This window comes from Hyperolius riggenbachi, chromosome 3 (assembly GCF_040937935.1).
Source record: "Hyperolius riggenbachi isolate aHypRig1 chromosome 3, aHypRig1.pri, whole genome shotgun sequence".
In the NCBI taxonomy this organism is placed as follows: domain Eukaryota; kingdom Metazoa; phylum Chordata; class Amphibia; order Anura; family Hyperoliidae; genus Hyperolius; species Hyperolius riggenbachi.
In genome coordinates this window covers 66,259,218-66,286,361 of record NC_090648.1, presented here as the reverse complement: position 1 = coordinate 66,286,361, position 27,144 = coordinate 66,259,218, and the positions used below count along the sequence as shown (strand labels likewise).

At 46.3% G+C, this 27,144-nt stretch overlaps 1 protein-coding gene and 1 long non-coding RNA gene across 9 annotated transcripts in view; one reads left to right on the top strand and one right to left on the bottom strand.

Annotated features, from left to right (window-relative positions):
* NFIX (nuclear factor I X) overlaps positions 1-27,144 on the top strand; it is a 291,898-nt gene that overhangs the window by 162,970 nt on the left and 101,784 nt on the right. The window lies entirely within an intron of this gene.
* The window catches only part of LOC137562697 (uncharacterized), a 54,141-nt gene continuing 29,210 nt past the window's right edge, over positions 2,214-27,144 (bottom strand). The window contains exons 1-3 of one of the 3 annotated variants that reach the window (XR_011030163.1): positions 26,723-26,782; positions 6,154-6,229; positions 2,214-3,735 (exon numbers count right to left, since the gene is read on the bottom strand). This is a non-coding gene — a long non-coding RNA (uncharacterized lncRNA). The other 2 variants (XR_011030164.1, XR_011030165.1) reach the window with 2 other exon arrangements.

Below are 27,144 nucleotides of genomic sequence, written 5' to 3'. Positions count from 1 at the left end.
CATTACTTTCAATGCGAAATCGCGGGAAAAAACGCATGCGATTTCCCTATTAAATACATTGTCTGCGATTTGCCTGCATTCCACACGCAGGCGAATTCTGCAGGGTCTACCGTGCAGAAAAGTCCTGCACACAAAAACGCAAATGAAAACTGACAAGTGGAAACAGTCCCATCCACTTGTATTGCCTATGCGAATCCGCATGCATTGTCTGCATGCGGATTTGCGCTAGTGGAAACAGGCCCTCAGGCAGAGAAAGAAAAAAGGAACACAGCCTAGTTATGTGTGTGCTATGCACTGTACATACACGTATATCTCATCATGCTGCGTAATATGTTGGCGCTTTATAAATACAATAAATAATAATAATAATCATGTCACATGTCACCTCAGTTGTCCTTTAATGTAGTGCTTTTGGAGTTCATGGGGATTCTAAAATGCTGCTGAAAACCCTCTAATGGGCCTTAGACCTAATTGATGGACGGGTTCTAAACCTTCTGCAACCCACCATTGCTCGCCAGTTCTTCTTCACAGCCATGCACAAGTACAGCCGCACCGCACAGGAGGAAGTACAGCCTGAGACTGCTGTGCACTATTTGCTACATGCGCAGGCGTGGGCCGCATTGGTACACAAACGGGACATGTCCATAATAATATATTCGACAGGGCTTGTTCAATATGTTCGGAGGGTCCCAGTGATAGAATGGTGAGGTCAAGGAGGATGGGGGAAGCCTCCGGACTATCCTGAAGCTCCCCTCTACTGAGGTACATACCCATCTTTTCCAGGTATTTTTGTTTCAGGTACACTTTAAAGAGTACTTGAGGCCAAAATGACAGAGCCTGTCATGATAGTAAACAATAAAAGAAACAAGAGCACCTGACGAAGGCGTGGTTACGCAAAAAAAAGCATTGTGACGTCAGATGGCTCCAGCGCAACCCGGCACACCGCACCCTGCTCCACGCTGACAACACCGCTCCTGTCACTCCGGCCAGGCACAGGAGCTTGGAGAGTACTGCCGGCAGGCCTGACAAGCGCATACGTTTACCCACACACTAGAAGTGTAACAATGAAACGTGTCTGTTTTAAGTAAAAGGTTAATGCACCAAAGGAGCGCTCCTGTTTCTTTTATTGTTTGCATAGGACCACTGGCACCACCCAGCACCGGGAGCAGCACCTGCATCCTTTAAAGAGGAACTCCAGTGAACATTTTACTGCAGGCAGGTGATGTAGCTGCTGCATGGTTTTTGGCAGTTGGAAACAGCTGTAAACAGCTATTTTCCACAATGCAACAAGGTTCACAGACAGGAAACTGCCAAAAGTTCGAACTTTTCTTGTGGGAGGGGTTTCTTGTGGGAGGGGTTTCACCACAATATCAGTCATACAGCGCCCCCTGATGGTCTGTTTGTGAAAAGGAATAGATTTCTCATGTAAAAGGGGCTATCAGCTACTGATTGGGATAAAGTTTCTCTTTAAATCCATCAGAGTGTCAAGGCAGCGCAGGACTAGTTCTATTGTGCCTTTCATGATAGTCTCTGTCTAAATGATAGAGGATGAGGGTCGTAGAGTTAAATACTCACCTGTCTCTACATCTTCTCTCCAGGCAGGTGACCGCTCAGCCTCGCCTCCCAGTTAGCCCGCTGAGACTCGGGTGACACCCACTTGCGTGGCCGTGGCCCGCCCCCAGCTCAGCAGCTGTGGAATGATTGGTGGCTGCTTTTCTAGGGGCAGGCCATGCAAATGGAGGTTGCATGGCCGCCGCTGCACAGCCAAAGAGGAAGGGCAGAGTGTCTTCTGTGCCCCAAATACATTGGATCAGGGACGTATTTCCTCCCCCCAACCATCCTCATTGACAGGCTCTGCAATTTTGGCCTCTTTTACAGTTCAGTTATCAGTTAACTAACTAAAGGCCTTTATATAGTGCATCCCAACTACGATAAATAGACCTACGATCCATCCTCTAATTTTTCATTTTGGGGGTTTAGAAAGGTTTTAGCTAGTTGAGTGAGTGCTTAAATGGCCATCTACATTTCCGCTCAATATTTGAAACTTCACAGCACAAAGCACTACAGAGGGGGAAATGTTAAGCAATATTTCTTTACACTCAGTGATGAGAATTACTTTGTATAATAAAAGGCATGCTAAACGTGATGTTCCTTTGTTAAATGACATTGGAAATTAAAGCAGATGTACTGTTTATTCAATTTCAGAGAAACATAGGAAAAGATTGGTTTCAGATACATAACTGGATTCATGTGTGCCGATGTTTATAAAGCTCAGCTCAGAAAAACAAAATGTACTTCAGGTCTGAGGCATGGCGAGTGACTACAAGGGACTACAGCCTCTTTGGGGTTTTCACCGGTGTCTGCCAATCTGGAGAAAACGTTGCTTACTGTCCTGAAAGGAAGGGTCAGCGCTATCATATAGGCCAGCGGGGGCAATTACCCCTAAATCCATAGGGGCCCCCCAAGTGTCCCCATCACCTCCTCTCAATATGAGTCAGAGCGACCGTCCGGGCTGGGTACAGAATTATGTGGAAGGAACAGGGAACTGGGCAGCAGGGGGTAGGGAACATATATTACCTGCTATGGGTGCTTGATCCTGTTTCTTGGCAACGCCGCGACCCGTCACCATAGCTTCCCGGAGGGCAGCAGCAAAGTCACTCCCCATGATGCAGGGTGGGGGTGGGACCGCACAGTGCCTGCCATTCGTGTGAGGACCACTCGGTCCACCAGATAATAACCCCCCCCCCCCCCCCGAGCTTCGAGGTGCCGTATTCTACTCTTTCTGTAGCACCTATCTGCTTTCTGACGTGTTGTATGGCTACCGGTGCGCCACCTGACCCACATTGGGTCAGGTGACACGCTGGGAGCCAGGGATGGACGCCAGAAATCCATAGGAAGCTGCAGGAAGGATAGACGGAGCCTGGAGGCTGGGTAAGTTTGGGGGGCACTCTGCAAACCCCCCAACGCACCGCTCCGTTATTTCCCTCTGCCTGCCGGTTAGTTGAGACTTCCGGTTGTCTGAGTTCCAGATAACGGGGACTTTGCTATAGTTTGTAGATGCGCTTGTGAAATACACTCTGAGATAATATCTTGTGGTGTTTTAGTAGCATCAGGGTAGAAGGATGACAGTGGATTCCAAAATGGCCAAAAATGGCCCTTTGTGCTCACAACCAGCAGTCATAGACTAACAACTCAATCACATGATCAAACCCTTCTCTGTGAATTGTGCTGGAGGAGAATTCCTGTAAAGTGATCATCTCCAGTGCTTACTAAGCCCGGGGCTAAATGAGCAATTGGAATTAGGAAAGAGAGAGAAGGAAAAGTGTTGTCATGTTGTAAACAGGCAAAAGAGAAAAAGGTTGGCAGAGATCCTGCCTGCAGTTTATACTTCAACAAAAACACGTAACCGTAAGCCAGACTACCGGCTTAAAGGGGCTTGCATTCCTATACTAGTGTTGGGCACTCATTGTCTTCTCGGAGATGGAGATGTGAAGCAACAAGGGAGGAACGTTACATGTCAATAATAATGTTCCTTTTGGCTGGTGAATCAGTAGGAGCAGAGAAGAGATGCATGTCAGAGAAGTTGCAGCACAGTGGCGTAGTGGTTAGCGCTCTCGCCTTGCAGCAACGGGTCCTCGGTTCGAATCCCAGCCAAGGCACTATCCGCTTGGAGTTTGTATGTTCTTCCTGTGTCTGCTGGGGTTTCCTCCAGGCACTCCACTTTCCTCCCAAATCCTAAAAACATACAGATAAGTTAATTGACTTCCTTCTAAATTGGCCCTAGACCACAGGCCTGGAGGGCCAGATCCATGCCGGTGATTAGGATGGACTGAGAAAGAAAGGAATGTGTTCTACCTGATGGACCACACCTTTCCTGATTCAGACCCATCAATTCATTTGAGCTGTACCAAAAATGTGTGAGGATCTTGGCCCTCGAAGGACCGGTTTGACATCCCTGCACTAGACTATTGCTGGTTATTCCAAAGCGCTAGATTCACGAAAGTTAAAGTGGACCCAAATTGAAAATACAAGATTTCAGAAATAAAATCTATTTTCTAAATTATAATGATAAATGGCAGCCTATTTTCAGCTGCATGATGGCAAATATAAAATATTTTACATTTATTGGAGGAACCCCTCCCTTCCTTTCATATTGCCGGGACATAATCCGGCAGACTGGCGGAGTAGATGGTGTCCGACAAAGGAGGAATTGCTAATGGCTGCCACCTGTATAACCCTAGTTATGAAAAGAGAAGGGTGAAAAGCATGCACTGAAATGCTCATAGGCTTGAAGGAGTGTTTATTTATCTTTGTATGTGTCAGAGTGGTGCAACTAAATATTTTGAATTAAAAAAATGTTTGGTTTGGGTCCGCTTTAACTTTAATTATTGCAATTTGCCAAAATTGCAATTACCCCTGCATGCCTCATTTTCGGAGTGATTTAGTAGTGATGGTCATATCTAGGAGTATCATGGAGAATCAAGTGAATAGTTTGGTCAGGTGATGGATATGTAAGTCTCTGATTTGCTAGTCACGATCATGTGCTAAAGCAGAATGTGATTATAGCAAACCTAAGCTCTGTAAATCTATCAGCTGAACAAATCACATGCTTCTCCATGAGTTCTTCTAGACATCATCATCAATATGATTTAATAGGGGAAAGCAGGGCCCAAAATCACTTTCCAATAAATCGCTTCACTTTTAAGTTGCAAAATCGCTCTTAGCGTTTTTAGAGCGATTTGCATTTGCAAGTGGGCACCCAGTCTAACACGTTTTAGCAAAAATCGCAAAAAAAAAGATTATGATCCATGAACCAAATGGGGGAGACTGATAGGCTTGAGGTCATTGCTTTGCTGAGAGATCAGACTAGAAACAGGACAGGTGGATGTATTATTCTCTAGGACAGAATTCTGAACCTACTGTTGAGAGCTGTCGCCATACAGTGATGCGCCAGTACTGTATTTAAATACCCATGTGGCTTTGCAAAGTGGGTAACATGACTGCAAAAAAGGGCATAGAGGAAATTTGGGTAGTAGAATATATGTATAAATTTACCGATATTCTACCATTTCAGTGCAAATGACTATAGTAAAATTTCGGTAAAAAATACTGATATTTTCTACAGCTAAATGCAACCCTATTCTCACACTGAACCCTCCCACTACCGATGTCGCCTGGCCCTACTCTAGTTTAGGGGACCCAGCAGGAAATATCATAGGGATCAGTTCTCCAATCATAGCAGGTCTCTACAGCACAATGCGTTTTGAGTGCGCCAGGAGAAAAGCGCGATATAAATGTTCTGTGTCTGATTGGCCGAATAGTGTGAGCATAGTTTACTTCAACCTATCTGAAACCTAGCTGTTCGGGAAAGTGCTACCCACTAAATCACATTAGCGGAATTTTGCTATGAGGTTTTCAGCGGAGCCCCCTAAACTAGTCTAGGACCCTGATGCCTACTTTTAACCCCCCCCCCTCCCCATAGCAAACCTTAAACCTCCCCCCACAGCTAACCTTAACCACTCCCTGTACGTCTAACACCCCCACACGGCTAACCTCAACTACCCCCTGTACGTCTAACACCCCCACCCCCACACGGCTAACCTTAACCACTCCCTGTACGACTAACACCCCCACACGGCTAACCTCAACTACCCCCTGTACGTCTAACACCCCCACACAGCTAACCTTAACTACCCCCTGTACGTCTAACACCCCCACACGGCTAACCTCAACTACCCCCTGTACGTCTAACACCCCCACCCCCACAAGGCTAACCTTAACCATTCCCTTCGCCGCCAATCCGCGTAAAACAAAAATGCACACTTTTGGACACGTCCACAGTAAATATCGTCAATAGTGGAAGTTCAGACGCACACATTTCCTGTCATTCTGCAACCTACAGACAATATTTAGCAAAACAGTAAAACAAAAAATAATAATGTACACACTGGGAAAAATGTTTACATAAAACGGACTAATAAAAAAAAAATCAGTGCAGTTTGCCTTTAAGGAAGTGAAGCCACCGACTCGCCTAATCTGGGCGTGGAGGCTGATTGGAATCAGCATTTCCCCAAATTATTTGCAGAGACGGCAAACAGAAGAGCGGAAGTAATCCAGCCAATCACCTCTTCAGGCTCAAATGAATTTACTCACCTCATGAGGAAATCCAAACAATGCAGAAATGCCAAACCTGCTGCTTTGTATTCCTGGTGTTATCAATCAAACAAGGCTGTGGAGATAGAGAACACAGCAGTCACAAGGAAGCCCTTTGTATTTCCATCCCTAGCTTTCACTCCATGCCCTGAGTCATTTTACCAGCAGCTATTAGGCTGGGAATACACAGTTCGTTTTTGAGCCATTTAGATGGCTCGATAGATAATTTCCAACATGTCCGATTTCCCGTTCGATCGTTTCACCTCTCAATTTCTCATAGAAGTGAATAGAAAAAGATAAGAAAAACGAGCGGAAGAGAGTCGACTGCAGTATCGAGTGGCAAAAACGATAGAGCGCAGAAACGCACGGCAGAAACGAACCGTGTATTCCCAGCATTAGGGCCCTTTTCCACCGTCCATGTTTGTTATTTTTTAATTTGCCGATCGCAAGGGCACCACGATTAACAACGTTAAAGGATAAGCAAGGCAACAAAATAAATCTATCTTTACTTTCCCGAGGCTTCTTCCAGCCCCTAGAGGTCACATGTGTCCCTCGCCGCAGCTCTCCTGGATCCTGCTGGCAGCCTCTGAAGTATCACTTTCAGCGCATGCCCCTGCGCAGCACACAAATGCACCCGCATCATCCGTAGCGTACTGCACTTAGGCAGTAGTACTGCGCAGCTGCAGTGTGCTCCCAGTACGCTCCATCGGGATCGGCAATCCTGCAGAGCCTGTCAGTGGAGGGACACACATGACTTCTAGGGGCTGGAAGTAGCCCCAGATTTATTTCATTGCCTCACTTATCATTTAATTGTGGTACCCATTTTTCGCTGCTGCGCTTTGTTTTTGGCCAATCGCTTACGCACTACATGCTGCATTTTCTGTGCGATTGGCCTGTGTTAGATTTTTTCAATACCTGCTGCGAATCGCTGCTAAAAACTCATTCAGTTTCATGGTGAAAATCACTAATGGCATTGTAACACGTTTGCCAAGCGTACTATTATTATTTAGTATTTATATAGCACTGACATCTTCCGCAGCGCTGTACAGAGTATATTGTCTTGTCCATTAACTGTCCCTCAGAGGGGCTCACAATCTAATCCCTGCCACAGTCATACGTCTATGTATGTATCATGTAGTGCATGTATCGTGGTCTAGGGACAATTTTATGGGGAAACCAAATAACTTATCTGTATGTATTTGGGATGTGAGAGGAAACCAGAGTGTCCAGAGGAAACCCACGCGGACACGGGGAGAACATACAAACTCAGGACCCAGCACTGCAAGGCGCTGATCACTAGGCCACCGTGCTACCCAGCAGGATTTTTGGTGGAAAAAGTGGTCATTAGTTTCCGTCTCTGGGTTCGAATCTTTCCCAGGGAATGACCTGCCTGGCGTTTCTGTGTTCTCTATGTGTGTTTTGGGATTTCTTCTGGACACTCTGGTTTCCAACCACTTTCCCAAAAATATTTGGGTAGTTTAGGGCTCGTTTCCACTATAGCGAATCCGCATGCGGGCACTGCATGCAGATTCGCATAGGCAATGTAAGTGGATGGGGCCGTTTCCACTTGTGCGGCTGCGGGAGCGTTTTTTGGTGCGGCAGAAATCTGCACGGCAGAGCCGTCAGATTTCGCGTGCAGAAGGAATGTGCGCGAATCGCCGCTAATGTATCTAATAGGGAAATCGCATGCGGGGTGACCATGCGTTTTTTGCCGCGATTTCGCATAGGTATTAATGTTAATTTACACAGGCAGTGACATGGTTAAATTCGCATATACCTTACCTATGCGGAATCGCATGCGAAATCGCGGCAAAAACGCATGCAGAATCGCACCCGTATGATTTCGTCCGCGGTGGAATGCAGGCGATTCCGCACCGCACTAGTGGAAACGAGCCCTAACTGGCTTTCTGAGCACACTCTCATAGGGAATCATTGCACAAGTTTTTTAGGGTGATTTTCAAAATCGTCTGCGCTTGAAAAAAGGGCAAAAATGCCCTAGGTGTGAACAAGCCCTCAAGACTTGTTCACACTGGAGGCGCTTTTGGAGTTTAAGCACTGGCGATTTTTCCAAAACACCCTGAAAGCGCTTGTGCAATGATTTTCTATGAGAGCGTTCACATCTGAGCGGTTCGTTTCCGATCCGCTCAGAGAAGCGCTGCATGGGCCATTTTTGAGGCGATTTTGCCTCAATGGAAGGTATAGGAAAAATACAAAATGCTCGCAAAAGCGATTTGTGCAGCGATTGCGTTCGCGTTTTCAAGAATAAATACATTGTGTTTATTCTTTTCCGGATCAAAAAGTTCAAACGGAATCGCTCTGCAAAAGCGTTTACAAAAGCGCTTACCAAAACCACCCAGCTCACAGAAATCGCCGGAAAAGGGGAAAAAAAGCGAAAAAACGCCTAACGCAACCACGATCGGAACGCAATGTGAACGAGGCCTCGCTGTGTGTTGTATGCACTATGTCTTTGTGTTTCTATTTATTTATCTATGATTTATTTATACTTTGCATTCATATTAATTTCCGCCGTATATCGCCACAGAAGACGATGGTGCTGATTACATCAATGATAAAACTAATCTTAGTACTCAGAGAAAGCTCCTGCAGTGAGGGTGTCAGGGAAGTGGATTGTGTGCTGTAAATCTCTGGTGTGTGAGTAGCAGGCGTGGAAAGCTCTGGCCCTCCTGTCTGTGCAGGTCCTGAGTAAGTGTGTGTGTGTGTTATCCATGCCCCCCCTGGCTGTGACACGTGCCTGTGTTATTGCTGTCATGACCCCCTAATCGCTGTCTCATTGACCTGTGACCTGTGCGGCACTAATCTGTGTCAGCATAGCCCTGGGCTGAGGGAAGCCCCCCCTCTCCCGCTCTGCAGGTGGCTGAGCTGTGGCCTCTCTCCTCATACTTCATATCTTCCCTGTCCTCCGCACTTACACATCAGAGGATTAAGCAAGAAAGCTGCACATTATTTAGTCTGCTCTCTACGACTAGGAGCAGTAGAGTTATTAAATAATACCCATTACAGAGGACCTGAACTCAGAACTTCCACTCTGCTCTAAAAGATACGCAATAACATACCAGTACTAACCTTGAGGCTAGGAACACACATAGCAGAAACGCTAGCGCCGCGGAAAACGCTGCATTTTTGCCACTTATGCAAGTCAACGGGCCGCATCAAAAAACACATATAAAAAATGCATATGCGTTTTGAAATGTGTGTTTTTAAAAACGCTGGTTTTGTTGCATAGTTTTCAAAATCGCACATAATGAAAGTCAATGGTAACGCGTATGCGTTTTTGTATGCATTTTTTTTGTTTGTCTCGTTTTCTGATATATTTCCTCTTCTTGTTTTCTTCCTAGTGATTTGGATAAAATGCAATATAAAAACGCATACAAAACGCACACATTTTGTATATGCAAACCGCAAATGCATAAAAACGCACAAAAAAGCATATGCGGGGGGGCAGGCACAGATGCCAACACAAATGCACCAATAACGCACACACAAAAAAACCCGCACAAAACCCGAAAACTCTCCCTTTCGCGCACAGCCATGTGTGCACCCAGTCTTAAAGAAAAACATTTCTTTGTTGCAACTGATACAGATTCTGCAATACATCTGCAATGTATCTACTTCCTGCTTTCATGGAAGCACACATATTATTACCTTTAAACACTCTCTAAAATCTCGCTTGTTCAAACAAGCATACACTCTACCTTAGGCCACTTCCCCTTTGTCCTAAGACCAAATTGCACTCCTACTAGATATCCTAAAACACACTGGCCCATATGCAATTCAGTTTTTCTCCTAAGTTTTCTCCTGGGTGATATTTTTAAAATTGTTAATAAAATGCATTTTAAGCCATCAGAAAGCAAGGACGTGCTAAAAATTATTTTGATAGTACTTTTTCATTTACTTTTTGGTGCTTTTTTAGGTGAAAAATGTAGGAAAGTTGTTTTAATTTGAAGATGAAAAATTATCTCCTTGGAGAAAACTCAGGTGAAAAAGTGAATTGCATATTAGCTTTTGCCTCTATATGTTGTATACTCCCCCTCCTCTCATTTCCCCCTATTCCTTTACATTGTAAGCTTGCAAGGGCAGGGCTCTCTCCCCTTTTGTGCCTTGGAATTCATTATCCATTTTCTTCATCATGTTACCTTATCACTGTCATTACCAATTCTGTATTTTGTACCGATTTTGTATTTTTGTCACCAACTATATGTATCTTGTATATTGGTGTACACTATTGTCTGTATTATGTACCCCATGTCTGTTACTTTGTACAGCGCCACGGAATATGTTGGCACTTTATAAATCAATAAAAATAATAATAACGGTTAACATCCTGTGTTTACCAATTAGCTGGCAGCCAGCTGACACAGCTGAGAGATCAAATTACATTTGATGAGGGGGAATTACCCAGGCTAAACTCTCTAAATACACACAGGGTGGATTTCTCTATGCTTTCCTTCTGTCCTATTCAAAAGTTCAGGTCCTTTTTAACTGTAAAGGAACTGTAGTTATAAATAACGCAATTAATAAAATTGCTTTTTTTTTTATTTTCATTTTTACAGTATTCCTTAATATCTTATTTAGTCAGTATTTTCCCATTGTAAAATCTTTCCTCTCCATGGTTTACATTCTGAAATATATCACTGGTGTTGACATCTTTAGCCCTGTCAGTTGATCTCTGCTGAATGTTTGTTTACTGAGAGTTCTAAAGCCAGTAGATCTTTGGTATCCCAGGATGCTTGGGTGGAGAGGAGATTTCCGCATAATAAACAGCCTAGGCTTAGCCTCGTTGGCATTTTTAACAATCAAATTGTATAGAAAACCACGCATGTGGAGAAAATCGATGTAAAGGTATTCTATGGTCAATTTTTGTCAAGTGGAATGTTGGATTTTACAATCGTATCTGAAGTGAGAAAGTGCCCTAAACAACCAGTTTATGGGAACAATAGATAATGAACTTCTGATTACTTAAAGAGACACTGAAGCGAAAAAAAAAACTATGATATTATGATTTGTATGTGTAGTACAGCTAAGAAATAAAACATTAAGATCAGATACATCAGTCTAATTGTTTCCAGTACAGGAAGAGTTAAGAAACTCCAGTTGTTATCTCTATACAAAAAAGCCATTAATCTCTACGACTTTCAAAGTCGTGGAGAGGGCTGTTATCTGACTTTTATTATCTCAACTGTTACTAAACAAATGTCTTTTTCTCTGGCAGAGGAGAGGTCATTAGTTCACAGACTGCTCTGAAAGAATCATTTTGAATGCTGAGTGTTGTGTAATCTGCACATATTAGAGAATGATGCAATGTTAGAAAAAAGACTATATACCTGAAAATAAAAATATAAGAATATTTTCTTTGCTGCTAATCTTCTAGTAATTATTCATATTACACAACCAATTCATTATATCATATATTTTTTTTTCGCTTCAGTGTCTCTTTAAGATCCCCCAAATCTGATCGAATGATCGCATCTGAGGAAAATATTTTGGGTACCTGGAGTCTGTGGTTTCATAAACTGAGGAGTTGGAGTCGGATGATTTTTGTACCGACTAATTAGGATTAGTATTATAGATACTATTGTTTCTTTCATGAAGTGAATTTTTACTTCAGATTTGCTTTAAAGTGTACCCGAGTCAAAACTGTGGTCAAAAAACAGATACTTACCTAAAAAGAGGTACGTTTCTGGATCCTGTAGAGACTTCCTGTGTCCTCCTTGCCCATATCTCCTCTTCATGCACGAGGAGGGCCACGCCTGCACAGTAGCACGAAGTCACTTGTATACAAGCAGCTACATGTTAATGCGCAGGCGTGGCCTGTTTCAGAAATCGGACAAGAGCTCCTCTCGGATGTCTTTGGAGGGTCCGTGAGCGGCAATGGTGGTCAGGGGGACGGCAGGGGAAGCCTCTATATTAGGGATGTCAAACCAGTCCTACGAGGGCCGAAGTCCTCACACATTTTTGACTCAGCTCAAATTCATTGATGGGTCTGAACCAGGAAAGGTGTGGTCCATCAGGTAGAACACATTCCTCTCTTTCTCAGTCCATCCTAAACACTGGCAGCGATCTGTCCCTCCAGGCCTGGAGTTCCACACCTGTGCTCTATAGCAGTGTTTCTCAAACCTGTCCTTGGGACTCCCCAACGGTGCACGTTTTCCAGACAACCTCATGTATGCACAGGTGGGGTAATTAGTGTCTCAGCCAGGTGGATTTCATGTAGCTGAGACACTAATTACCCCACCTGTGCATAGGTGAGGTTGCATGCAAAACATGCACCTTTGGGTGAGTCACGAGGACAGGTTTTTAGAAACACCGCTCTATAGGGTCCAGAGGCTTCCCACTTTTTAGATAAGTATCCGTTTTTTGGCACATGGTTTGCCTCGGGTGCACTTTAAGCCTGGGGTGTGAGGAGAAATGTTGTTTCCTGCTGACAAGATATTGCACTGCAGTGTGCTGACAGCCTGAGGCCTAGAACTAAGAGAACTCTGCGGTCTCCTCCCGCATTGTTCCTCCACTGAACGTCTGTGAATAGCTTGTTTATAAGGCCAGGCAGGTATGCACAGTTGCTGTTTCCTGGAGAATTGCTTCATTACACAGAGCATTGAAAGAGATCTTTCAGCAATGGCCACGTGTGGGCCTAGAGGACATTTTCCCCACGTCAGCTTACCTCTGACTCTCGGGATTCTGGGGATTTTGCAGTGATCGAGATATTACCATGACAAAGTCTGGTTATCAGTAATAATGAAACTCCCAGGTTACAGGGCACAGAGCGTTAAGTCCCTGTTGGGGATTTCCAGACTATCTGCTCTGTGTTGAAAACCTGTGAAGAACCTCATGGGAGCCACATTTTGAAGCATTAGCTTGCTAAACGCTAGTGCAGAATTCTAGTTAAAAATATTATTTTACTGGTCAAATAGGGATATTACCTATATAAAAAACAACAATCACTGTCACTTTTTGTTGTTGTAAAAAACTAAGAGCAAAGTATTGTTTTGGGTTGATGTTTTTACAGGACTGTTATATGACTGAAGTCAAGTCTCAGGCAGGCCCCTTGTATGCCTGTGGAGCTGAGCTGAGTGTGATCTTCTTGATAGACATTGTCATGTAGATGCATTGCATCATGGGAGGCTCAATATTATTGTGTTTGTCAGGTTGTGGAGGGCGGCAGTGGTGAAGGGATCTCTATACTAGCAGCCATTCATATACCAGGGTTCCCCTTCTGGCTTCCTATACTGTGGGGGATACTTCTAGCTACCTGTACTGGGGTGTTCCTCTGGCTACCTATACCGTGGGGTTACTTTGAGGGGGCCTTTCTGGCTACCTATACTGTGGGACCCCTCTGAGTACTTATACTGGGCTACCTATGCTGGGGAGGTCAGAGCCAGAATTGTACTCTTTACTGCCCAAGGCCATTGTCAGAAGCCGTCCCCTTCAGTATAGATAGCCAGATGACAGCTGCCCCTCCAATATAGATAGCCAGATGACCCTTCTCCCTCCAGTATAGGTAACCCGTTGATCCTTTCCCACAGTATAGGTATCCTAATGACCCCCCCCTTCCCTCTACTTTAAAAAGACAGATGGCCCTCCCCCCGTTCCAGATGACCACCTACCTCCAGTATAGGTTGCCAGGTGATCCTTCCCTTCCCGATAGTATAACCTGCTTCCCACCCACCCTTGATCCTGTGGTGCCCTAGGCCATGGCCTATATGGGGCGTACTTTTGATGACCTATACAGGGGTGCCCTTCAGGCTGTTTATACCGAGAGGGCTACTTCTGGCTACCTATACTGGAGGACGTTCTCTATACTGGGGGGCTCATCTGGCTACCTAAAACTAGTATCTATGTGGCGGAAGGGGGCACATAGGTGCCTTTTAATTTTCTTGTTTGGCGAGGGGCAACCCAAATTTTGCTACTGACCCACAAGATTTCTAGCTCTGCCCAGGGGGGCAGTTTGTTGTTCTTGTTTAGTTTTTTATAATAAAGATAGATAATGTCTGAACAGGGGCTGGTATGAAATGTGTGATGATGTCTGAGTGTTTCAGTCGCACACAGAGAGGGTACAGATAACGTCTTGCTAGAGAAGGCGGATGGAGGGTAGAGCGTGCTGCGTGCACAAGCCTACAGAGGGACACAGGCACAGCAGTTAAATATCTTCCTATTAGAGTGGTGTGTTGTGTGTGATGGCGGAAGGGGAGGGGGGTTGACTTGTTAATGACAGAGGGCGCAGTTTGGTGACACAGTAAATGTAGAGATTGCTGCGGTGGCTGTAAGTGCCGTGAGAGTAATTATCCTCCGGGCGGCAGTAATTAGCGCGGGGCTGTCAGCTCACCAACACCACAATTACTGCAGACAGCATTCATCTCCACATTAACCCTTTTGCCAGAGCCGAGACATCAGTCATTGTATAGGTAGTAGTAAATAACGGTTTTGGTTGCTTTTTTTTTACCGTACGACCTGCTTTTTGTGTATAATTTATACTCACCCCTGAGATTCTAAAGAAAAGCAATTAGTATGTATAATTTATAGACGGGGCTGAGTATAATCTCCAGCTTCTATAATTTATTGTCGATGCATAGAGCTCAGTGTATATAATTTATCTGTTGTCTAGAACTCTTTGTGTTTAGCGAGTGGAGCGGCTGAGTGCTTAGCAGCGCTCTGGTCATGCAGTGCTAGGGGTTGGGGGTCGATTCCCACCAATGGGCCCAGCTCTAGATCTGGAGTTTGTGTATGTTCCCTGCCTTTATGTGTGTGTGTGTGTGTGGGGGGGGGGGGGGGGGGAATAAACTGACATCTGTCCAACAGTGTGTTAACATCAGGACAGTTTATAAGGTAATTTACACCCAGGGCCCAATATAGGCTAGCCCAGTAGGTGCCTACAGTATAGGCAGCCAGTATAGTTGCCCCCAGTATAGGTTAGCCAGGTAGGTGCCTCCAGTATAGGTAGGCAGTATAGTTGCCCACATTAAAGGTTAGCCAGGCAGGTGCGTCCAGTATAGGTGGCTAGGCTTAGGCACAGTGGCGGGGGGGAGCGCAGTAATAACTCACCTTCCGAGATCCCAGCAGCTGCTATCTTCTTCCTCTCCCAGGCGTCCAGCGTGTTGGTAAAAGCGCCCCCTATGATGACATGTGATTACATCATCACAGGGGGTGCTGTTACCAACTCGACGGATGCCTGGGAATGGAAGAAGAAAGAGTCAGCGGCTGATCCCAGAAGGTAGAGTTGTTAAGCTCTATGCCCGTTCTCCCCCCAGCTACCCCGATGCGCCGCAGCGCTCCAGGCGGTCACCCGGTCCGCCCACCCCTAGAAACAGGCCTGGTTAATGTCATGTAGACTGTAAACTCCTTTGGGACCATAAAAAGTTCTCATAATTTTGGCCATTTTTTACTTTTATCCATGAAAGAATGTATATGAACTATATAATCTCAAAATAAAGCCCCATCTGTCCTTATAAAAAAAACAATATAAAGTTGATCAATGAGATGATCTGGTGTCTCTCCAATAGTGTGTTAATGTCATATAGACTGTAAGCTCCTTGGGGCCTGAAGCTGGCATAAAAGGTTCGCCCAATAAAAGGTTTTCCTAATTTTGGCCATTTTCTTTATCCACAAAAAAATGTATGCAACATTTACAGTATATTGCACTTTTCTCCTGAAAGACTTAAATTAGGGTATGCTCCACGGGCGACCAGGATCATTAGGGAGCCTTGCCCAAAGACTCCTTACCGCTTTACATAGTGGCTTGTAGTGATGGGTCGTTCGCGAACGAGCCGGCTCTAAGAGCCGGCTCTTTGCTACGAACGACAAGAGCCGGTTCTCAGTTTCAAAAGAGCCAATGCCTCAGCCGCCCCACACAGCCCTGCTTTGGTCTGTAATAAAGGGCGCTGAGGCATGCTGGGAGATGTAATCCTCCTCTTGCAGCTTGTAGGAGTGTATGGGGCGGAGCAGAGCAGTAGCAGGAGGGATTGCACCAGTCAGAGAAGCAGTCTGGAGTTGTCATGGAGACGGGGGCGGGGCTTTACTCCGATTCTGAGTGGTGTCTAGTGATATTTCATGAAGAGCCGATTGAGAGCCGTAAGAGCCGGCTCTTTAATGGGAGCCGATTCAGAAGAGCCGATTCTCTGAGAAGAGCCGGAATTCCCATCACTAATGGCTTGAGACTGGATTTGGGACCCTGGTCAAAGGCTCAGATCCCACATTAAAGGCACTATCCAGCTGACCCGGAGATGATTATTTTCCAATTTAATGCAAATCTTGTTGCAAATGGTATTCACCTTGGAATTGATCCCTTCCTTATCAGCACCAGCTGCATTTTTACTGGCCTTATTCAAAACTGCATATAAATTGCAACAACTTGGAACATTAGCAACTCATTGATCCGCTCTAGTTGACTACAAAAGACAAGACACAAAAACATTTATATCGCACTTTTCTCCTGGCAGACTCAAACGCTAGAGCTGCAGCCACTAAGACGTACTCTATAGGCAGTAGCAGTGTTAGGGAATCTTGCCCAGGAACTCCTTACTGTATAGATGCTGGCTTACTGAACAGGAAGGGCCAAAATTCAAACTCAGGTTTCCTGTGTCAGAGTCCAAAACCGGGGTGGAGTTATCTATTTTTACAGCGAATTTCCAAAATTCTATGAAAATGGTTTCTACATGCAAACGTTTAAAGTAAAGTATGAAAACTCTTGGGGCTGGAAGTGGTTTAAACAAATTGCATTGTGAAAGAACGGTTTAATTACAGCGTACTGAGCAGGTCATTAGAATAAATTGAGGTGTGAAAGGAATGCAGCTGGAGGGCATGGAACGTATGGACAGACTGAGTTTATGGGGCTCGGTTCTTCCTGTTTGTACTCTACTGAGGTGTAAATCAGGCCCACAATAAGTATATTGTTACTATCGATGATTTTAATGGCACCCTCATGTCCTGCGATAGTAATGTGGGTGGATCATGCAAATCATACAAACGCAAACATTTGATACCAGGTCCACACTTGTGACGGATCAAAAATACAGGTGAAACTCCAAAAATTAGAATATCCAGGGGCGTAACAATAGGCCCTGCAGCCCCTGCGCCCTGGGGTCCGCTCGGGGCCGTTTTGTGGGGGCTGGAGGGGTGGCAGCATGAGGGGGAAAGCCTTGCCCACAGTCGGCAGGGAGAGGGGAAGTTCCCCCCCTCTCCCTCACCTCGAGGCTCTCCCCTCTGCGCTCCCCTCCAGCTAGTTACCGTGTGTGGGCAGCGGGCAGCAGCGGCGGCGGCAAGATACATACCTTCTTCCTTGCGTTCCATCGCAGCCTTCCGGAAGTGACGTCAGCCGCTAGAGCGAGAAGGCTGCGATGGAACGCAAGGAAGAAGGTATGTATCTTGCCGCCGCTGCTGCCCGCTGCCCACACACGGTAACTAGCTGGAGGGGAGCGCAGAGGGGGGAGCCCCGAGGTGAGTGAGAGGGGGGAACTTCCCCTCTCCCTGCCGACTGTGGGCAAGGCTTTCCCCTCATGCTGCCACCCCTCTAGCCCCCAAAAACCGTCCAGGAGCAGGCCCCCCCCCCCCGGGGGGGGGGGCCCGCTCTGAAATTCTGCAGGGGGGCCCGGTGGGGCTTAGTTACGCCCCTGAAAAGGTGAAACTAATAAAAGAAATACCGGTAGGCTCATCGCATGCAATGCAAGGTATTTCAGGCCTTTATTTGTTATCATGTTGATGATTATGGCGTACAGCTTGTGAGAACCCCAAAATCAAAATGTCAGATTAGAATATTGTGAAAAGGTTCAATATCCTAGGCTTAAAGTGTCAGACTCTAACCAGCTAATTCATCCAAAACACCTGCAAAGGGTTCCTCAGGCCCAGATATACATCACAGGAGCCTACAGGCACAGATGTTTTTGAACCTTAGACTTCACCCTCCATGAACCAACAAACCCCCGCCAAATCACACCACAAGTGTGCAGCCTGGCCCAGCTGTCACTTCTTCATTACTTCCCTTGCCTGTCATAGCTACAGGTATCCCTTAGTATTAGGTAGCCAGAGGCACTCTCAGTATTAAAGAGAGTCTAAAGATTTTATTTGACAGTTATCTTGAGCAATATCAGCATAGCTAAAAACGCCGCATCCCCACAGCACAACAATAAAATTAAACCCCCCAAATCCCCGGGGCAAAATGCAGGGATCGCTTCCTGTAAGAGGCAGAGCTTAGCGCTGAAGCTCTGCCTCTACTGGAGTTAATCTCTGCTGATCGCCACCTCTCCCCGCCCCTCTTAGTCTTCTTTCACTGCTCACCAGGACTCTGCACAGAGAAGGAGGGAGGCACAAGTGGAGGGGAGCCACCTTTGCATTATCAGGCGCCTGTAGGCGTGTGCCTACAGTGCCTTATGGTAAATTCAGCCTTGGGGTTCCTATTTCATATATTAGTTTCACCTTTTAAGTTGAATTACTGAAATACATGGACTTTTGCACGATATTCTATTTTTTCGAGTTTAACCTATAACTGCCAGAGGGGCACAGGGCAGTATTCGCTCTGGTATCACACTGTGGACCGAAGCGCCCGGAGGAAACCCATGCAGACATGGGAGAACATACAAACTCCTTGCAGATGCTGACCTGACTGGGATTCAAACCCGGGACCCAGTGCTGCAAGTTGAGAGCCCTAACCACTACACCACCGTGTGACCTATTCAAGAAAAGGTAAAGATTTCTCGTGGAAAAAGGGATATTAGCTACCAATTGGGCTGAAATTAATTAATAAGTTGCAGATTTGAAGGGTTGGAGAATGGCAGAGTGCTTGCGGAAGGCACTCCAGTGAAGGGGAGAAGCTCATGAGATTTCTTGGTCATGAGAGTGTGAAGAAATGAATCTAGCAGTGGGGAGAAGGTTGAGCGTAGAAATCAGATTGTGTTATAGGATAATAGCTGTGAATTAGAGCTGAAATGTATGCACTGGTCATTACTGCAGCCAGAACAGTGAAAGCTGAACCTAGTCCTGCTCACACATTTCCCTGCCTGCTCTGCCTTGCAGCCCACGCATTGGGTGAGCTGGTTGGGGACATGTACAAAGAGCCAAGCACAGTGCTTGCAATTTACATTCATAATCTATTTACAAAAAAAGGGCTTCAGTGTAGATCATAAATAATCTACACACCACAGGCTCTGCTCCTTAGCCTGCCTGCACCCTCAGGCCATCCTCTAATCTGCACAGATGTTCATTAAACAATATTACGCGTGAAAGAAACCTGTTTCAAAGGTGGCTTGTTTTTTTAAGGAAAAAAATGAGGGGAACTGAGAAGAAATGTGTTGTAGGAATTGTAAGGAAGCATCGGTCCGGCACAGAGAAGCGATACGTTCGCCATCGCAGGAATTGTCATACGCTGGCTTCCATGCATGGCCGTCCAGATTGGACTGAGGCTTTGACTGTCGGGAACAAATAAAACGTATCACATTATCACCCTCAGCTATAATCTGTCCTTTAATGTTAACCAGAAATTTAAGGGAACCAGAAGTGAAAGGGATATGGTGGAGGCTGCCATATTTATTTCCTTTCAAACAATACCAGTTGCCTGCCAGACCTGCTGATACTCTGCCTGTAATACTTTTAGCCATATACTCTGAAGAAGCAAGCAGCAGATCAAGTGTTCCTGACATTGTCAGATCTGACAAGATTAGCTGCATGCTTGTATCTGGCGTTATTCACATACTACTGCAGCCAAATAGATCAGCAGGGCTGCCAGGCAACTGGTATTATTTAACCACTTAAGGACCGGGCTTGTTTGCGCAGATCTGTGCTGCGTGGGCTCTCCAGCCCACAACACAGATCAGCAGGTAGCCAGGGCGACCAGACTTCCCCCCCCCCTTTTTTTCCCCACTAGGGGATGTCCTGCTGGGGGGTCTGATCGCCGCCGGCTATTTTCGTTCAGCGGGGGGGGGAGGGGCTCCTCAGAGCCCCCCTCTGCAGCGAGTTTCCGCCTCCTACCTGTAACGATAGGTGTCAGCAGCCAGAGAGAAAATCTGATCCTTGGCGATCCGCAGTATCCCCAAGAATACAGATATACCCGATTATTGAGGATCTGCGGAATCGTCAACAATCAGATATGTCTAACCTCTAGACACCAGAGAGAGTGTTAGGCTGCATTTCCACTTGTGCGGTGCGAATCGCCGCGGTAAAAATTTGCATGCAGGTGCGAAATTCGCATGCGGGTCCATGCGAATTTTCATGCGAATTTGCACGCGAATTCGCATGGATGACGATGTATCCGAATTTAACCATGGCAGTGCTGGTGTGCTTTTCCATTGTTTCTATGCAAATTCGCATGAAAATTCGCATACCTAAACCTCATGCGAATTTCCTATTAAGTACATTGTATGCGATTCGCATAGCGGTATGCGAATTCTGATGGCTCTGCCATGCGAATTTTTTCTGCACAGAAAAACGCAAAGGAATCCTGACAAGTGGAAACAGTCCCATTCACTTGTATTGCTAAGCGAATTTGCATGCGAAAAACGCATGCGAATTCGCGATAGTGGAAATGAGCCCTAAGTGTTTGGTGCAACAGTAACAACTCTGAGTAAAGACCACCAGAGGAGCTGGCAGCCTATACTCCTGAGGAATTCACCCCTGAGCGGTGGGTGATATTCCTGTAGCCTGTGGACCCCTGAGCGACGGACCAAGGCTGGGATGCAGGAAGCCCTGCTGCTAATATGTAAGGTTTTGCCCTGAACTGGGCTAACGTAACACAGTAATAACACAACCTAGTCTGGGGTGTGAGGTCCGTAGTCCCAACACCCTGGAACTATTCTGGAGCATAACATAAATGATAATACAATTCCCTAGTCTTGGGTGTGAGTTCCGTGATCATCAACACCCTGGAACTAGTCTGGAGTATAACATAAATGATACACAGTATTCCTAGTCTGGGGTGTGAGGGCCTTGATCTCAACACCCTGGAACTGGTCTAACAAATGATACAATTCAATTAGTACTTTAACCTCCTTGGCGGTAACCCCTTGTGTGACACGGGGTAAGCCGCCGGAGGGTGCCGCTCAGGCCCTGCTGGGCCGATTGACTTAATTTTTTTTTTGCTGGACGCAGCTAGCACTTTGCTAGCTGCGCCAGCACCCCGATCGCCGCCGCCGCGCGCCCGATCGCCGCTATCCGGTGCGGCGCGCGGCCCCCCCCCCCCAGACCCCGAGCGCTGCCTGGCCAATCAGTGCCAGGCAGCGCCGAGGGGTGGATCGGGTCTCCCAATGACGTCCCGACGTCGGTGACGTCATCCCGCCCCGTCGCCATGGCGACGGGGGAAGCCCTCCAGGAAATCCCGTTCTTTGAACGGGATTTCCTGATCGCCTATCGCCGGAGGCGATCGGCGGGGCTGGGGGGATGCCGCTGAGCAGCGGCTATCATGTAGCGAGCCCTCGGCTCGCTACATGATAAAAAAAAAAAAAAAATTAAAAAAAACTGTTGCGCTTCCCCCTGGCGGTATTTTTCATACCGCCAAGGGGGTTAAGCTACCAAGAATCTGACTGAGTGTGGATTCCCAGCTCCAGCCGGTTCTGGCACACTGTCGGGTCTAGCTAAGGTCTGAGTGCCTTCACGCAAGTGTTAGCAATGGCAGACAACCAGCAACTGACAAGCAGCAGAATATATAGTTGCTGGACTCTGCCGCCCCGCCCGAGCCATTCAGCCAATCATGAGTCCTGCAGGAATCAGCTGATCTACCTGATCAGCTGACACTTCCCCTGCTGGTATAAAGGTCCTGAGTTCAGGCCCGCGCGCGCGTAGCTCTCCATCTGCCTATGTGCACTAACAGACCCAGCCATACCAAGCGCATGCTGCTGCATGCAAACCGCCGATTTGGACGCGGAAACAGCCGCTTTGCTGTCAGGACATGCGGCGACTTTTCCGCATTCCACCATACTACCAGACGCGTGTCCATGCGTGCAAACCGCCGCTTTGGACGCGGAGTCAGCCGCCTCGCTCTTGGCATATGCGGCGGCTTTTCCGCGTTTTCTCACACTACCCCTTCCCTCCCTCCCCTCCTTCCTATGGGCGGCACAGGACGGCGATCCATCCTGCGCCGCCTCTGATAGGCTTCTGATAGATCTCCTTTACGGCAGTGCCGTATGATGTAAACAGCGGGGAATTCTTCCCCACGTGTTTACATTTAGCCTGCGAGCCGCGATCGGAGGATCGCAGGCTGTTCACGGAGACACCTTCCGTGAACTGACATGGAACGTTTCCATGGTAACACCACTTCGACCTGCCGACGCCTATCGGCGTTAGGCGGTTATTAAGTAGTTAAAGGGAAATAAATATGGCAGCCTCCATATACCTCTCACTTCAGGTTTCCTGTAACAACTAATCCTAATTGTCACCCAAGCTAGTGAACAAAAGAGATGGCAATCTGTGATTCGATCGCTGACTCTTTACTTTGCTGTAGTGACATATAGTAGAATGCAGAAAAGTATTCCGGATACCCATTTTTACATTAATTATCCTGGCTTCAGCATCAGAAACACTTCCTATATCTGTATATTGCTGTATATTGTTATGTACCCCCTGAGCATACTGGGAGATCGGGTATCATTGTATTGTTTCTACTGGCTTTGGAATACTGAGTAGCGTAGATACTCGCGTATAAGCCGACCCACTTTTCCCTCAGAAAACAAGAAAAAGTTATTGCCTCGCATATAAGCTCCCTCCCCAGTAAAGCCCCTTCGCAGTAGTTAGATGTGCCCCCAGTACAAGTCAGCCCCTCCACATAGCCAGATGTACACCAAGGATGATACAGCTGTTTCTCAATACGCCACTAGATGGCGTCATAGATGTGAGACACAAGAAGATCATTGCATCGCTGACATGTTGCTTGTACGCTCCGCTCCACAAGACGGGGACACAGGTAGTCTAGCACTCTGCACACCATGTTGCAGGGATGGAGGGCATGGACACAGCTTGGAGCCAGCTGGCAAGAGCAGGATCACTAGTGCATGACCCTTACGCTCCTCTTCCAGTAACAAAACCCGCGCCACCATCCGTTCAACTCCACTGACCCGCATATAAGCCAAGGGGGGTAACTTTTCAGCACATTTTTTGGGCTAAAAAATTAGGCTTATACGCGAGTATATAAGGTAGTCTCCAGACTGACATTGCATCATTCTCTAATATTTTTAATTACAAACCACACACTGTATTTTAAACTACGAAACAGAGCAGAGCTGAAGACCCTTTGAACTCCCTTGCAGTAAAACCTTATCTGATGCTGTGTCTCACTGTTTCTTTGATGTATACGCGCTTCAGAAAACAGTAAGTTAGGTCGGAGAGCTCAGAGAAGCTCTTTTGCATAGATAACAACAAAACCCTTCCTGTAGTGGAAACAATATGAGACTCTTTTCTTTCCTAAAATGTTCTATTTCTTAGCTGTACTACACATACAATTCATTATATCATAAGTTTATTTTCACTTCAGATTTCCTTTAAATTTGAAAGTTGTGAGCCACATTCAAAAGGTGAAAACATTTTTTTTTTGCATAGAGTTCTCTCCCTAACACTTAACCTTGAGCCAAACCCACATGCTAACGTTTAGCCTAACCCTAACCATCGGCGGCACAAACAAAATGTTTGGCCAAACCTTCGCTGTGCGGCGACTCTCAAACCGAACGCTTCCTGCTCCAAGCTCCATGTGCCAAAAAGAAATGATTTGCATATGAGGGCGTCAGATTCCAGACAACCGATTGCGTGTAGTGTTTTTGGAAGCTGAGTGATTTACCCCACGAATGTGCCATGGAGAGGAAGAGCGATCCCTGTGCTATCCTGCAGTGATGGGGAGATGAAACTGATCGCTGGATTCACTCATGGGTAACGTGGCAAGTCAAAGGGACATGGGATCGTACCCTAAAATATCTATTTTCCTGTGAGCCCACCAGAAAGTACAAAGCGCTATCGCAATCGTTAGCGATTTGCAAGGGATTTTGGGAATGATTTCCCTGCTCCTATACAATATATTAGAATGAAAACCCTCCCAAAATGCAGCATGTCCTGCGATCTCCCTAATCGCTCCAGTGGAATCAGTCCCATCCACATTGGCATAGTGTTTAGGGAAATCGCTAGCAATTTAAAGTGATCCCTAAATGCTCCAAAAATGCTCCAGTGAGTTCCAGCCCTGACAGAACTAACTGACGCTTGTTTCCTTTACTACTACTAATATGGCCAGTCGATTGTCATTGCTTTCAGCAGAGGGGGTTCATCCACAATGGAGACAGAAGGGAGAAAAAGCGCACGCTGTGATACTAGAAAGGGCTCTGGGCCCTTTAGGAAAGGTCTCGTCTGGTTGTCGAGGCTGGAGAATAGTCAATCCAACTACCAGAACCCACAGATCTACAGGGATCATCCACAAGGCACACCTAGGCTGTTGCCTAGGGCCTGGAGAGAGTCTAGGGGCCTGGTGGATTCTACCCCTTATCAATTCTTATTGAAAAGGCCAGGTGACCATCAGCGGTTGGCAAAAAACTTCTATGTTGCCTAGCGCCCCATTTCATCTTAACCCTTTTCTGGCTGTCAGTAGGAAACGCTGTCCAGAGTTATTTAATGCGTCCAAAAAGTATTACAGCGACACTAATTGGTAAAATGTAAAATGAATTGTGGGGTATATTTATATAGATTTCATCTAAATGAAAATCATAATAAAAATAATATAAATTGAAGTATTTATTTGTAATCACTGTGTGTGTTATTACTGACGGGTATTGCAGTTCTGGACAGGCTTGTGGTTTACTGCATTACGGCACAGAGGAGAATAAAGCCAGGAATTTTCATGTATGGAATATAACACCCCTGGGCGTCCATATATAAATGTATGCCACCGGGGAGCTGGGCGCAGGGTGAGCTGAATGACGGATCTCCCTGCTGCTGTGCAAATCCCCAGCTGCGTTAAATATTATTACCCCTCCCAGTCATGGCAACTCGGAGGGAGAAGTCATTCAGGGTACCGCGATTGCTGGAACCCCTAATTACCTTTACGCACCGCACGCTCTAGATCAGTGGTCCTCAAACTAAGGCCCGCGGGCCGAATGTGGCCCCCTGGGGCTTTTTTACCGGCCCCCCACACACAAAATGTATTATAGATGCAGTCAGCTACATCTTTAAATATTGGTGGTCCGCATATAGAATGAAGCCAGAAAGCAGTAATTTGCTGGTTTCCAATCAAATTCCACATCAGGTGACACTGTTGTTCAATTGGACTGCAGGTTGTCACCTGGGTATGCTTCCCTATCTGGCCCGTAAAGACTTGTACATTATTTTATATATGTTCCGGCCCCCCAGCAGTCTGAAGTATGTTGACCCGGCCCTCGACCCAAAACGTTTGGGGACCCTTGCTCTAGATCATTGTTTCCCGCATGTTTTGTGGAAATCCACAGAGGTAGTTGATCAGCTCTGCTGAGGCACTAATTATCTCACCTGTGAATGGTTGGGGTTTCCTGCAAAGCATGCACTGTTTACTGGGCCCTGAGGACAGGGTTGGGGAACACTGCGTATGGCATTACTGCTATAGTGGCGCCCAGCTTCGGCGCTTGGTGCTGAGCACTGAAACCACCTGCTTCGCCCCCTGGGAGGCTATGGAAGTAACAGGGCAGCATCTGCAAGGAGTTTGTATGTTCTCGTGTCTTTGTGGGTTTCCCCCGGGCATTCCGGTTTCCTCCCACATCCCAAAAACATACAGATGAGTTAATTGGCTTCCCCCTGAATTGGCCCTAGACTATGATCCATACACTACACGATACATACATAGACATATGACTATGGTGGGGATTAGATTGTGAGCCTCTCTGAGGGACAGTTAGTGACAATATGCTCTTTACCGTCTTGGCGCTATAAAACTACTTAAGGAGGAACTCCAGTGAAAATAATTTAATAAAAAAGTGCTTCATTTTTACAATAATTATGTATAAATCATTTAGTCAGTGTTTGCTCATTGTAAAATCTTTCCTCTCCCTGATTTACATTCTGACATTTATCACATGGTGACATTTTTACTGCTGGCAGGTGATGTCAGTGGAAGGAGATGCTGCTTGCTTTTTTGGCAGTTGGAAACAGCTGTTATTTCCCACAATGCAACAAGGCTCCCACAGTGTGATGTCAGAACCGTGGTCCTGACATCACACTGTAGGAGGGGTTTCACCACAATATCAGCCATACAGAGCCCCCTGATGATCCGTTTGTGAAAAGGAAAAGATTTCTCATGGGAAAGGGGGTATCAGCTACTGATTGGGATGAAGTTCAATCCTTGGTTACGGTTCCTCTTTAAATAAAGATTCAGGTTAAGAACGAATCTACAGTCCCTATCTCGTTCATTGACCACCAGGGACTACCTGTAGTGGCGTTGTCAGAGCAGTGGTACCTGATGGAACGATGAATTTAGACCTAAAATGGACTGGTCTACCCAGAAGTGAAACCAGCTTTGGATAAACAGCACCGTTTGTAATAAAAACATTGTCTGCTCCCTTTCTGCAGAATGAAGAGAGGAAAAAAATCAAGCTGTTGTCCATAGCAACCGCCTGTAAACTGAACAATGAATGACCTTCCATTTCATATCTGAGGCCTGCTTCGGCCTGATCCGTTCCCTAGCGACACGTGTTCTCCAGCTGTTACTGGACTACAGTTCCCAGCGTGCTTTGCGCACCGCCTGCTGCCCCATCCTGTAGCTGGAAGAATTCCTGCTCACATTAGCAGAGACAGGCGAGGGCAGAGCCGGGGAGGAGGGCGCCTGCACCAGCTGGGAGAGGAGCAGGGTGTGCGTGAAGGAGGAACATATGAGTCTCGTTTATTTAATTATCTGAAAATAGCAATTTGAGACTTTGTCACCCACTTATTAGTGGTGAGAGGATCCAGAAGCTTGCACAGTGTGTCTGTGTGCGGATCACAATGTGCGTGTATGTATGTGCAGAGCGGCTATAGGGTGCATACACGTGGCTCTGCGCTCATCAGCACCGCGCCATAGAC